We start from the raw sequence: 14,910 nt of genomic DNA, 5'->3' as shown, positions 1-14,910 counted from the left end.
TCAAAGTGTCCTCAAAATGGCCACATTCGTCACCCAGTGCCAAGTCTTCCGAATGAAGCAAAGGACATGTCGATGCCCTGAATGGGAATGGGTTGCGCCAGGTCCAACGGAATGGGGCCATCTTGATGGACACTTTTGATGGGCAGTATAAGTTAACTACGTTTCTTTCCAGCCTTGAATGGCCCTGAGCTGGCCGTGGGGGGGGGGGAATGTGTCGGTCGGGTTCCTCCAGTCATTCCACATTGAGGAAAAGAGTCTGAGTCTTTTACCACCTCGGATGAATTCTACTCTACCAGAATAACTGTTGGAGCTTGGCCTTTGGCTCTTGTGCTTCTCATTCTGTGGTCATTTACACATTTTCAGAAAGAAAAAAAAATGTATCTAAGATTGCAAGACAAATGAAGCACAGTTTGCATAATATTGCCTTGCTGTTATGTTGTGATGTCTTCAAGTCTACCCCAGTTTATGGTGATCCTTTCATGTTTTTTCTTGGTATGATTTATTTAGGGAGGCTTCTGCTTTAGCTGAGGGGTGACTTGCTCAGGGCGAACTTAATAGTTTTCATTGCTGAGCTGGGTGAGTCCTAGTCCATGTTGCCTTTCGTCCTCTCCTCAGGGGAGAGAAAGAGAGGCAAGCACAGCCCCCGATCCCTAGCTCCAGTCAGATGAAAGGCCCTCCCTCTATTTTAATTGCTACCACCCTGGCCTTGGAGGCAGAGAAGAAGAGGCAAACATAGCTCGACCATGCCTAGCTCCAGAGGTAAATGAAGCCCTCCCTTCATCTTAACTTACACTGATTTGGCCTTGGAAGGAGGAATACTAGCAGTATCTGCAGATCCCTTCCCCACTGCCACTGCCTACTCCTTTTACGTTGTGCAGTGCACCCGCGTTATACACGGATGCACTATATGTGGCTTTCAGCATACGCTGAAAGCCATGTGGGAACTGCGCAGGAGCGCATGGGGTGCAAGGGGCGGTGCGACCCATTTAGTTGAATGGGGCACACGCCTGAGGCGTGTGTGTGCCGCCACTCCACCACCACATGCACGAGCCCCGTTACTTTCAATGGGGCTTGAGCATACGCATTTTTTTACGCGGGGATGGGGTGGGGTCCAGAACGGATCCCCCATGTAAAAAAAGGGTGCACTGTATATATTTTAGATATGTCATATCTTTTTAGATATGACAGCAGGGAACTCTCAAATTAACGATCTTAAACTGTTCTGAGAGCCTTTGTGGCTGAAGAGCAAGGTATAAATACTCTAAATGAATAAATAAAACTGCTGTAAAGTTGTAGCCAGATGCAAAATTGTGATGGCAGCCCTGAGATCTGTTGGGATCCTTCAGAGATCTCAGTGTTGATGTAATGCATGCATGGAAATAGGCCTTGTGAAGCTTTTGAGTAGCGGGTGGTGCTTTGGATGTGTAGAGGCAGGGAATACCAATACAAAAAAGACACATGCAAATAGAAGGGAAACTTACACATGAATATAGCTGTAACAGTGCTAGCCATCATTCCTTATGTTTGGATATAATGGCCATATTGTAACAGAATGCTAAATTGGAAATTTTGACTTGTAAAATAACAATGTGCAAGCAGCACATGCACTACTTTTGCTTCCTCCCATATGTGTGAAAAACAAAATAAACATGGTTATCTTTGTGTTATATTATAATCTGGGATTATGGTTTATGAATCCCACTAGCCCATTTGCCCTGGGTAGATCCAGTCCGGATTCACTTAGCCAGTACCAAATCTCCCTGGAAAGAAGTTCCCACTACCCTTTACCTTGATTGAAGCTCCCCAATGCAGTTTGCCCCACTGAAGTTCACATTTGCAGAGTAGCGCTTTAAAATGGATCCTCCTTGTTGTCAATCAAATTCACTTCCACTCGTCAAAGATGATGTTTCCTACAACCATTGGTCAACAGAATAGGTGCTTTCCCTCCTCCTTTAAAAAAAACCTGGCTGCAGCATTCACATATTCTGTCAACTTGTCAAATGTAAAAACCTCCAGGTGTGTGTGTGTTGTGTGCTTTTGGGTCATTACAGATTATGGCAACCCTAAAGTGACACCATCCTGGGGTTTTCTTGGCAAGATTTGTTCCGAGGAGAGTGTGACTCCCCCAAGGATACCTCACGGGTTTCCACAGCCTTCCCTCTGAATGCCAGCCTCTACCTTCCCCTTCGCTTCCAGCCCAGCATTCCCTCTTCTTTGGGACCTTTTCCCTTCCCTTCCCTTCCAGCCCAATGCCACCTCTGAAGCCCTTGCCTTCCCTCTGAATGCCAGCCTCTTCCCTTCCAGCCCAAAGCATTTGCATAACCTGTCACAACAACAACAACAACAACAATAATAAATTTCACTTGCGAAGCGACCAGTGTGAGAGGGGAGGCGTGTTCCTCTCACTGCCCACCCTCTGACTTTGATCCCTCCCCTGAACTTGACCACTTGCACTGGGTTTTCTGAAAAGAAACAGGGAAATCCCCGGTTTTAAAAATCCCGCACGGAGGGGGATTTGCCCTGGATCAGGTGTGCAAACCCCCAATCCTGGTGTGCAAAGACTGGCACCAGTGGGAACTTCCCACTTTTAATCCAGTTTGGGATTCGGGGTAAAAGGTAGTCTGAATGGCCCCCTGGTTTTCTTAGCTGTAGCAAATCACAGTCCTAAGTTTGGATGTAGCATGAGCCATCTGTAATCATTTCACTTCCCAACAATGTCTGCTCCCACAAAAACACTAAATTAGCAAGATACTGGAAAACAGAGGAGTCGTTACCCAAAAGCTAATAATTCCATAATGGAAACAAAATGATAATAATTAATCTATAACAATAATATTTGAGTGCATATTTCAATGACGTGATCTCCAGATCAATCAAGCTTTCGTGCAAAAGGCACATGTGGAGGTCAGGCATCCTTCATCCGTATGCCTTAATGTCAATTGATTTTAATTTAAGTATAATTCTATCAGTTCTATTTTCTAGAAATAGAACTGGTAGAATTGCTGCCAGTGTGTTGTTTTTTTTATCCCATTTCAGTATTGTTTGTTTCCTCGAAACAGACTATGTGAGTGTGCTCTGTAGCTTAATTTTGGTTTTACCTTGCATGTGGCAGTACTAAAATGCAAATGTTGTACTTGCTGTCAGTTTCATCAAAATACATAGGTCAATGAGAACAGCCTCTGATTGGCCATATTTCCCAACATCCCATCATTGTGCATCTACAAATTCAGTCTTAGATAACAGAAACATATCAAACGCTGTTGGCTTGAAGATTGATGACTGTGAATTTCTAAGTCACAATAACTCATCCTACAAATTATTTTACAGCTTTTAACTGCAATAAGTCTTGTATGTATGTGTTCTCAACAATTCCTCATCCTAACCATAGCACTTGGCACTATTTTCTGGGATTATTAGTCCACTGGATTTGCATTTAGGCTATGGCCTTAAACTGGAATCTTACTATTGCTGCTGAATTAATGGAATTGGCCTGTGTGTTCACTTACCATTCAGCAACTGATTCAGTGAGTGTACTCTACCTAAGACTAACCAGGAGGATTCCAGTCATGTGGTCCAAGTGCCAGGGCAGCCTAGAGGGCATTAGACTGAGTAGGTCTTCCTTTCCACCCATGGAAAGGGAGTCTATGGAGAGAAAAACAGGCTTTTCCCCATGAGTCTCCCCATTATGAAAGCAAATACCTCTGTTGTGATTGCCATGTGGTTATTGACACTGCAACACTGGTAATAGCAAAAACAAGCATGATGTGGAAGGACTGGAAGATGCTTTGAATTTGGATGCCTTTACCAAGCACAACCCAGGTTCTCCAGTGCTGGGGCTACTGTACTAATACACTGGTCCTCAGTGGGTGGAACATTTGGCGGGGGGCAGGAGGAATGTGAAGGAGGAGATCCTGGGAATAAACCCACTTTTTGTCCTACTGGCCAAAAAGATTTAGGATGTGACTTTCTCTTTGCCTTGGGCTCTCCCTCTCCTGTGGTTTTATAAGACTATCATGCTTACCATGTACAGATTCTAATCAGTTGAATTTAATTTATTTAATTGCTTGTATTGATTAATTCTCATATTGGCTATTCTATTATTTATTGAGAGAGAACTGTCAGAGTAATATATCTGCAGTTGCCTAGGATTTATCAATTTAAATATTGATTCAGTTCTCTCTCTCCCTCTCTCTCTCTCTCTCTCTCTCTCTCTCTCACACACACACACACACAACCTCTTTTCAGTTAAGCATGTTATCTGAAAGGACTTTCATGCTCATTCATACTCCAAAGTGCCAGGAAACTGACATATTATTTAGGAAATAAGCATTCTGTATCCTTTGGTGTGGTATGTACCTGCTTCAGGACTGTCTTACAGCTGGATGGCTGTCAGTGGCAGAGTGGTGGACCCAAATTCCAGATTTGTACATCTCAATAGACATATGGACTCTGTGAAGCTGAAGCTACCAGACCACACTGCAGATAACCAACTGACAACCAATACTACCTACAAACCTATGTTCCCAACATGGGTAATTACCAATATTGTATTCACCCAGATGCTGTCTGCACTAAATGCATACTACACAGATATATATAAACTGGACACAAAGCAATGTTCAGCCCGTAAACTAATTCTTATTCACAACACTATGTGAATACCAAAACTGATTGAAAATGTATACTTAACTTAATTATTACAAGTACTGTATATACATAATGTGCACTGTTTACTCAAGAGCCCAAGGAGTAAATTAGGTAACATCAAAACAGAATAAAGTATTAACAACTCTGGCGTTTGTTTCAGTAGACTGATTGCATGGTGTACCTGCAGCCAAAATGTAAAACCTGCACTGTCCATCTGCAACCAAAGGATTATCTAAGATATTGCCAGATAATATTAATGAACCAAGAAATCAGAAGAAGTCTAAGACTTGGAAAACCAATATTAAGAAACTAGATAAGATCCTCAAACATAAAAGATATGTTGCTGAATAACAAAGTTAAAAAAATATCAACTCATTTGAAATGAGGTCCTAGAGGAAATTTCTATGGCTGTCATGATCCACCCAAAAGACAAATAAATGGGTCTGAGAGCAAATCAAGCCTGAACATTTGCTAGAAACCAAAATGACTAAACTGAGGCTATGGTACTTGGGGTACATAATGAGACAACTTGACTCACTGGAAAAGATGATAATGCTTGCTAAAGCAGCAGGCTGTATGAAACGAGGAAGACTACATTATATATTGATTGGTTCAATAAAGGAAGCCATAGCTCTAGTCTGCAAGACCTGAATAGGCCTGCTGGTGATTGGGGCTCCTTCATCAGTGGGCTATAAATCAATGTAATGGCAAAGCCAACTGTAATGGCAACTAAAAACAACAATAAACCATAGTATATCCTGCTGCTGCAAAGTCTTCTGAATTTTTCACATGATTAGGAAATGTATGGGGGAAAGTGACTCATGTCTGACCTACACCAGTTCACTACATGGTTTTTATGTGCATATATACTGTACTTACATAGATATTGTATGCATTGTCCCAGACTGTATATCCAGAGCTAAATTACTTGAAGTCATCCAGAAACTGGATTCAAGAGATTTCTGGAGGTACATAGTTCTGGCGGTTCATAGATGTCTGCAGTGGGAAAGAGATTTGAATTTGACTCCCTTCTAATTCTGTTGGATTACACTGTTCTGCCAGGGAGAGGGCAACTTTGGAGCCTGCCTACAGTTACGTGTAGAGCACAAATTCTACTGAATACAGTTGCCCCTTAGAACTTATGGGGGATCAGTTCCGGACACCACCACCCTACAAGTTCCAAAATTCACACATATTCAAGCCCCATAGGCTTGGATGGGGCACGTGCATGTGGGGTGCACACCTTGGACACGCACCCCATTGAAGTTAATGGCGGTCGCCCCTCTGCAGATTTTCAAGTCCACGGATTTCAAGTCTGCGGACTTGAAGCGGTGACTGTATATCTGGGCTGAAGGGGCTGAACTTTAACCCTGCTCTGCTCCCTCCTCTATGTGGTGATCATGTTCAAAAGTGCTTCAGAAGTCTTTGAAAAAGCAGGTGTTACACATCTGGTGAAGTGAGCTAGGGGTCATGAAAGCTTGCACCAAATAAAACTGGCCAGTCTAAGATGCCACAAGAGTGTCTATTGGTTTTGCTTCATTATAATGTCACTCAAAGCCTTCTACCTTGATGAGGAAATGTCAGTTTTGCTTTCTGCCAAATTCACGTTTTAAAAATGTGGTGCTATTGCCATCCTGTATAGTTTTTGTTTTTTCAAAAAAGAAAGGAAAGGAACACTTCTTTCTCAGCTCTACATGCTTGTTAGTTGATAGCATCAGGAAGTAAACATAGCTTAAATTCAGAGCTTGGACTGTTAAAAGTCATTATAGTTTGTTGTTGTTCAAGTCATTTCTAACTTATGATGACCCTAAGGCAACCCTACCATGGGGTTTTCTGGAGCTCAGAGGGTGTGACTCACCGAAGGTCAGCAGCAAGTTTTCATGGCTGAGTGGGGTATCGAACTTTGATCTCCAGAGCCCTAGTCCTATGCTCAAACCACTATACTACACTTATTCTAATTATAGTTGTTACTTAAACAGTTATTAAACCATTGTAGTTTCAAGCCTCCACACATAGCTACCAATCTAGTTCAAGTTTAACATCTAAATGCTACAATTAATCGGCCTATGATACAAAACACATTTCTCCCCTGTCCATCTTGGCATCATCTCATTCTTAACAACAGATTGCAAAGTAGCAGAAAGAAGTACAGTCTAAACAAGGCTTCAATGTATTTTGGGGATAGGTTTCAGCAGTTTGGAGCGTTTCTTTAACGTTTAGAGTAAAACCCAGAGTAGATTCAGTACTCCAGAGATAAAGAAGTCACCAGTAGACACCACTCTGCTTTTTATTGCAGGAAGATTAATATTCAAGTGAATCCTGTTGCTGTTCCTTTCTTGGCAATTATGTTTACATGTATTCATATAGTGAATGGATGGAAATAACATACAGTGTCTTATTGGTTGCTCGGCTGTGTCAGATTTAAAATATGAGAGCCCTATGAGCTTCTGACTTCCTTGTATTGTTTATACATTATCCTGACTGTGCACCAACCTAGTTCCGTGCAACAGTACTTCATTATTTTAATTAAGCTTATTGCAAGAGTAATCATCATTGCCATCAGTATCAATCATCAGCAATATTTCCAATGATAGCTGTAAATGATGAAGGCCCTAGTTGACAATAAATGATAACGCTGCCGTCTTAAGCTGACACTTCATTGGACTTTGCAGGGCTGCTCTAAATACTCCTGGGCTTGCTACATAAAGAACTATTTATCTATGACAAAAGCCGGGTCTACAGCATATTTGTTTTTTGCTTCCCAAATGGATACATTCATAATGCTTGCAAATTTTACTTTCTGCATCTGAAACACAGTTAAAGTAAATGAGATTTCTGTAATACCTGGGATGCAAAGAAAACCCCCAAAACCCTGAACAATGAAATAAAAAATAAAGAAAGGAAGGAAGGTTCTTGCTTAAATAGATATTAATTGAGTTATATAGTTTTCTCTTTTGAAAAGGAGAAGTACATTTGTTTTGATCTCAAAGCTGCATTTTCTGATTCCCAATTATAAATGGAGAAGAAAGTATGAAAGCCTAAGGGAACACAATTATGTTACACATTTAAATTAACTACTCTTCCTTTTAAAAGGGAACTTCTTCAGCCTTTAAATAAGCTTTCTACAAGTTAAAGTCCATGGCTGTTTATTTTTGTTGTTACATTTCCATGGTTGAATCAATTCCTAATCCTGTAGAATTTGTTCTACAGATAATTTTAATTGGAGAAGGATGCCCTTGGCATTTTAGAAATCACATTTATTTACGAGACTGTTGGAAGACACATATTTAGCTGTGCTATCTAAATTGTCTGTGGACTTCATACTTTTATTACTGTTTACTGGTTAGCTACTCAGAACCAATCCTCACTTGGATTTTCATCAGAGTGAGAGGGCAGGAAATGAAGAGGATGAGGTACAATACTTGCATTCTGAAAATCATGTCATGATTGCTCATGTCTCTTTACCAAAAGAAAATGATGGTTAGACATTGGACAAATACAGACAAGTATAGGTTGAGTCTCCCTTATCTGAAATGCTTGGGATTAGAAATGTTCTGGATTACATTTCCCCCCCATATTTTGGAATATTTGCATATACATAATGAAATATCTTGGATATAGGGCCAAAGTCTAGACATGAAATTCATTTATGTTTCATATGCACCTCATACACATAGCCTGAAGGTAATTTTGTACACAATATTTGTAATAAATTTGTACATGAGTTTATGGACACTGAACCACCAGAAAGCAAAGGCATCACTATCTCAGCCCCCTATATGGACAGTTTTAGTTTTGGAGTATTTTGGATTTTAGAATTCTGGGTAAGAGATGTTCAACCTGTAGTTACCAAAACGTAATGTACTATGAACATGCAGGGATAGCTATGTTGACCAATAAAAGTATCACTGTTTGGTGGATTTTTTATTGTAATGCACTGTAGAATTACAATATACTATAGAGCTTTACGCTTTGGTAAACAGTTGTCATTCTTTGGCAGACTAGTCAGGTGTATCATTTAATTCAAGAACTGGGAACCTATTTTAGTGTCAGGGCTAAATTTAATTTCAGAAATGTTCTTTGTAGGCTATGAACTAGGCCAAAGGCAAAAGAGGGTAACCAAAAATTGAAGCATATTTTATCTTAAAGTTCTTGCTGCCAGTAATTAAGCCTCCAGAGAGCAAGTCTTTTTGAATGGAGGGATTGACCTTACAAAAGATGAGAAATTATCCAAGAATGATGCCATGAAGAAGTGAGTATAGCTATCTGAGGCTTGTTATAGACTGCAAAAATAAAGCTGCTTCGGGTCTCTTTGGAGGTATGCTGTTTAAATGATGCATGCATCCTAAGAATCCGGAAGCTGCACCAAAGCTGCACTCCAGTGCTTAGGAATCAAGTGTGACTTTGGCGCAACTTCCGGACTCTTAGGACCCATGCATCATTTAAAAAGCATACCTCCAGAGAGACCCGAAGCAGCTTTATTTTGACAGTCTGTAACAGGCCTGAGAAACTCCAAAAGAGATGGATTTGCTCCAAGGGTCTGAGGTCCCTAAACCAGAATAAATTGCTTGAAAAGATGGTCATCAGGCGAATGAATTTCTACCCTTTTCTCTTCCCAAAATGTCATCAATAGTAGAAATTTAAAGGGAGGTAGACACATCCAGGGTCTGAGGGAGTCCATGAGGTTCTTGAGAGTCACAAACATGAGACTGAGGGCTGCCTGTGCCCCCCAGGTTGCACTTTCCTTTCCCTTGGTCTAGATCAGTGATTACCAAAGTGGGTGGTATGATGCCCCACACAGGCAGTGGAAGGATCCAGGGGGGCAGTGAGATAAAAAAGGGGCAATAGGGGGTGGTGAAAGAAAAAGGGCATGGCAGGGGGGCCCTTCAATCAAAATATTGGTATGCAGGAAAGACAAGGGGAACCAGCAATCTTTAGGACCATGGCGGGGATGAGGATTACATTAAACATCTTTTGAGAATCCGCAGGAAACCACCACACAGCCTCACTGATCATTTTGGCTGGTGATGTCTCCTGCTCTTTGCCCACCCATGTGAGTTCAGTCCCTTACTGACGTCATTCTCTAGTAATGGCAATTGGGAAACTTGTGCAAGGGCATTGTTTCTGTGGCTCAGAGTGACACCATTTTGGGACAGACTGGAGCAACAAGCATGGTGGCAAGAAAAAAGTGGTGGCAAAAAGGAGCCCCACTTAAGCTTTGTGAACTTTGCTGGAACTTGGCTGACAGGGTAGAGTTTCACTGCTGCTCCTGCTTTCTTTCATCAGACAGGGTGAGAGAAGAGGTAGCAGAAGAAGCAATTTTTGTGTGTGTGAGTGTGGGAGAGTGGACGCTTGAAGCTGTGTATGGAAGACATGTCTCTGGGGAAGGAGCATTTGTACTCGATTCTTGGAAAGGGTCTTGGAGTGGCGGCCAGTGGAAAGACAGAACACACTAGCCAGCTGTCTGAACTGACTACTTGAAACAAGCCTGAGAGTTCTGTGAAATTCAGATGAGGGTTGCATATACTTAGGGTATGGGTTGCCTTGTTCTGAACTATTGCTTTAAGTAATCCATTGTTGTCTGAATGATACAGCAAATGGTGTACCCTCTTCTCCTTCCTGCACCAGGCTGGTTTCAGTCATTTCAGGCACAAAATATTGCACATGGCTTTCTTGGAAGTAAAATTATAGACCAGTGCTGGTGTTCCCCACATTATAACTGTTTGTTGTTCCAGAATAATGTATTTTCCTGCAGGCTTTCATGACAGAGGGGAAAGTTGAGATAACCATTAATGTGATGAGTGAAAGCTGCCCTGCTGGATCCTGAACAACTGGATGGCCAGTTGGGGCTGGTTTCTATTACAGTGGCAATATTTGCACCTACTGCCCTTGCAGCCATTTTATTCCCCCTGCTGCTAGTGCCACCTCAGTTTATAACTATAAATTATGTAATTGCTTGTTGCCTTTCATGCATGAACCTAGCTTGGAATAAATAACGAACACTGTTTTTTGAAGACATTGAACTTGCTAATAAATAGATTTTACCAGGAAAAGGCCTGGTATAATAAGGCAAAGCAAGTCACTTTGATTGAAATATTAATTTATAAACTCCAAATGGCTAAAGGAAATAAAGAAAAAACATATTTTTTTTACTATAATCTGGAACTGTTCTATCAAATGTATGGTATGAGAGGAGATAACATTGGATTTCCAAGGGCAGTCAGGTCTTTTTAGTTGATTGTGAGAAAAAAACATTTATGACATCTTAAAATTATGTATTATGGCTGACCTGTAAGTCCGTGTACATCCGTCTGGAGGGTGGGTGGGGAATAAAAATAAAAATAAAAGATTTAAAATCCAAATACAACTGTTGTTGTTGAAGTAGTCAGCATTAAGTACTGAATAAACATGGTAAAAGAACTAGGGTGTTTTTAGTACTCAACAGCATCCTTCCAGTTCTATTAGGAATAGTCTGTCTCAGACTTCTCCTGCATATTCCCTTCCCTTTCTCTGTTCTCGTTGTTTTATCTATGGGTCATAACAATGGGGAAAGGCTAATGGAGGCTCTTCAGATGAACCTATCTCAGTGTCCAGAGTATCAGGAATCATGAGAAGTCTTGTATATATGAATCTATTATCCCAAGTAGTCTCCTTTTAACTTAAACTAAATTATTTCCGTTGGGAAAGCCATTGATTCCCAAGCTAAGTACAACCAGTTTGTGTACTGGTTTTAAAAAAACAGGAAAACTCTTTTTGAAGGACATTTTAAGGAGTTATAGTAAGAGATGGTACAGTTTTATTTAGACTGACTTGAGTTTAAAATATTGGAAACTGGCTTTGAGAAGATACAGAATGCTTCCTTAGACTTAGATAGTCATAAATCATCAAAACGTTTTTTGAAAGGAAAAACAAATCAATATTGCATTGTTACACTGCTTTTTACTCAATCTTGTCAGCTACTATTAAGAACAAAGAAGCAGGAAATGAGTTAATGCTAATTAATTAGATTAGTCAGGAAATTAGTTAAAGCCCAATGTTAATTAGATTATAAATAAGTCTTGAAGGTGAAATTACAAAAACTTCCTCCAGGGACAAAGTAATAAATAAGAAATGTAGTTGGAATTACAAGTCAGGAGTCAAGTATGACTACTTTCTCAAAGATCATTTCAGCTTAGGAATCTTATTGGCACAAGTAAGCCATACCAATAAAACACAATGAGTCAACTTCATTTTGGGAATTTAATTCTTGTCTAAACTGCCTTAATGTTCACATTAATTCATCCGAATTAATCACTGTACAGAAGAAAAGAGTCCATTCTATTTCCCTGCTTTTTATCTGAGGTTCCCATTTCTACCCAAACAGTTTTGATCCATGTCTACACACCTTCATATATGTGTGTCTCTGTGCCAACCAAGTGGATATAGGATTGCAGTCAGGCAGAGCAATGCTATTCCCCATTATATACCAACTGATAGAGGTTAGGATGAGGTTGAAATGTTCTGATGCCAATGAGGCAGGATATCTGTCCTGAAGCCCCCATGTAGATCTCTACCTTTGATTATTTCTCACCTAGTAGAAAGGGCTCAAATGGGGATGGCAATGATATGAAGCCACTCTCTTTTGTGCTCTACAGGCCTAAATGAGACCTGTGTCTATTGTAAACTAAGATTGAGTCTCCCTTATTAAAAATGCTTGGGACCAGAAGTGTTTTGAGTTCAGATTATTTATTTATTTATTAGATTTGGGAATACCTATATTTGCATTCACATACATAATGAGATATCTTGGACATGGGACCCAAGTCTAAACCCAAAATTCATTTATGTTTCATATACACCTTATACACATAGCTTGAAATCAAAGACTTCACCAAAGCATCTGAGGAAGTAGACTGAAGTCTATGAAAGCTTGTGCTGCCAAGTTCTTTCTTTTAACTAGGAGATTAGCACACAGCTTAAAAAAGCAATTTACCACTGCCGAATTTAATTCTAATGTATCCTAATATCATCGCATGGATTTTGCTGCTGATGCTGCTGGCTGGGTGAATACTGGGTAACTTTCAGGTAGAATCCAGCTAGGATCCAGGCTCAGCTGGCCGATTTGCAAAGCCAGGAGCTTCTTAGCTTTGCAAATCGCCTGGGTGAGCTTGGATTCTAGCTGGAAGTTAACTGGGATTCACCTGGCTGGTAGCATCGGCAGCAAAATACAAGCAATAAAATCCAGATGTATCCTGAATTTGAATTGAAATTAGCAGTGGAAAATCGCTTTTTTTTTAACTGTGTGCTAATCTCCTAACTCTCAAAGGTGCTACAAGATCTCTCCACATAGCTTGAAAGTATTTCTATACAATATTTTAAATAATTTTATGCATGAAACAAAGTTTCAGTACACTGTACCATTAGAAAGCAAAACTTTCATTATCTCAGCCACTTATGAAAAAGGTTTTGGTTTTTTGAATATTTTGGCTTTTGGAATTCTAGATAAAGGATACTCAACCTGTAGTAGTTTTCTCTCCCATTAGCTTCAGTTGGAAAAGAAATTAAAAGAACAAGTTTTTAATGCCACCCGTGGGACTGTCATAAGTTGAAGATGATTTGACTGCTATTAACAGCAACAAAAAGAGAGATAGAGAGAAAGAGAGGAAAGCTGATACTCACCTCCCTTCTGGTTGGAGCATGATGGCAGGGCTTTGGAAATAGTAGATGGACTGCTAGTCAACTTCTTGCCATCATCTCCACTTTGGGATTGCTCTATTCTTTTTTTTTTTAAAAGCCTAGAACGAATTATGGGACTTTTGTTTGAACTGTTCCAATAATTTCACCTCTCCACTTCCCAATGGCGAAATGCCTCTGTTCTGGAGACAGAAGTGGCATGTTTAATTTCACTTCTAAGCATCTACTGGTAAAGCTGCAAGATTACTAGACAGACAAAGCACCTGCAGCATCCTATTCTTTTGTGCACCCCTTTCTCCTCTCTCTAAAGTATCTTTACAGAGATGTCTCACTTTCCCAGGTTCTTCTCTTCACAGGTAGTGAGTTTAACCATACATCTCCTTCTATATATCATGTTGCAACACGTCAGGCTCCTAGAGCTTTGGGCTCTTTTTAAAATTACATTTTACACATCAGTAAGCTTGTAATGCAGGAACTGCTTTCTTAGTGTTATTTATATCCCTGTGTTGCAAAAGAATTTGTCAGGGAATAATATGAATGTTATTTATCTGACGCTCTTCTTTATTGACTGCTACATTTCACATCCTTCAGTACTTTTTGGCAGAGGAGTAAATAACAGTGCTATTAACCTCTAACACCAGTATAAAAATAGACAGTTATTAAGGGGTAAATATTACTTTGATGATTATTGCCCCAGTCTGCTTTCCCTGTAATAAATAAGATTTCTTTGTGGGACTGTAAAACTCTCTCTATATTTTTTAAAAATTATATACTAGTCTCGAATACTTGGTTCAAAATAGTTGGTTTTTGTTGGTTTTGGTGGCTGGTATGTGTGCGACAATATTTCATGGTCTGTTAGACTAACACCAAAGTGGAAGAAAAAATAACAGGAAAACCATACAATTATAGTGACTTGTTCCCTCAGATTTCCTAAGCTGATCTGGTATAAAGGCTAGCAAAGATGGTCTTACAAGGAAAAGATGCTATTTTTAACAGCTGTAATTACCTGGGTTTTTTATGCATGTTCTTGTTTTAAAAAGTTTCACTTGGTATTACATGTCTTTATACATTATTTCCACTGCATACAATGGAATTTAGTTCTAGATAGCATCATAATCAGTTAAGTCTTACTTTAAATGAGATTTCCCTCCTAGTACATGGATTTGGGATTGCAGTTGTGGTCTTTGTAAGAAGCTATCAGCACTACCAGGATACATGGCCAAAGCCTCTAAGTGGACATGTCCCCAGAACATATTCTTTGAGGTACATCATGGAGAGGAGGGGACAAAGACCGCAGCTGATCATGGTCAGGTTTGAACCCAGGGCTAAGGTTCTTCTGAGTGGATATAAACATCCAGCTAGGAAAGCCTCTTTAGCATCCTACAAGATCAAAGACCTTTCTTGCCAATTGTGAAGACCAGATTCCCCAAAGAAGTAATATTTCACTGTATATGGGAAACCAATAGAATTTGAATTTCTATTACTGTGGAGATTGTGTCCACAAGAATAATCAGTATTTGAGCCCCTGAGATCTCAATATCTGGACAAGCCTTTTTTGATCACACTCCCAATGTACCTTTTACACAGACA

This window comes from Sceloporus undulatus, chromosome 6 (assembly GCF_019175285.1).
Source record: "Sceloporus undulatus isolate JIND9_A2432 ecotype Alabama chromosome 6, SceUnd_v1.1, whole genome shotgun sequence".
Classification (NCBI taxonomy): Eukaryota; Metazoa; Chordata; class Lepidosauria; order Squamata; family Phrynosomatidae; genus Sceloporus; species Sceloporus undulatus.
The sequence above is the reverse complement of the archived record's forward strand: the minus strand, read 5'-3'. Positions refer to the sequence as shown.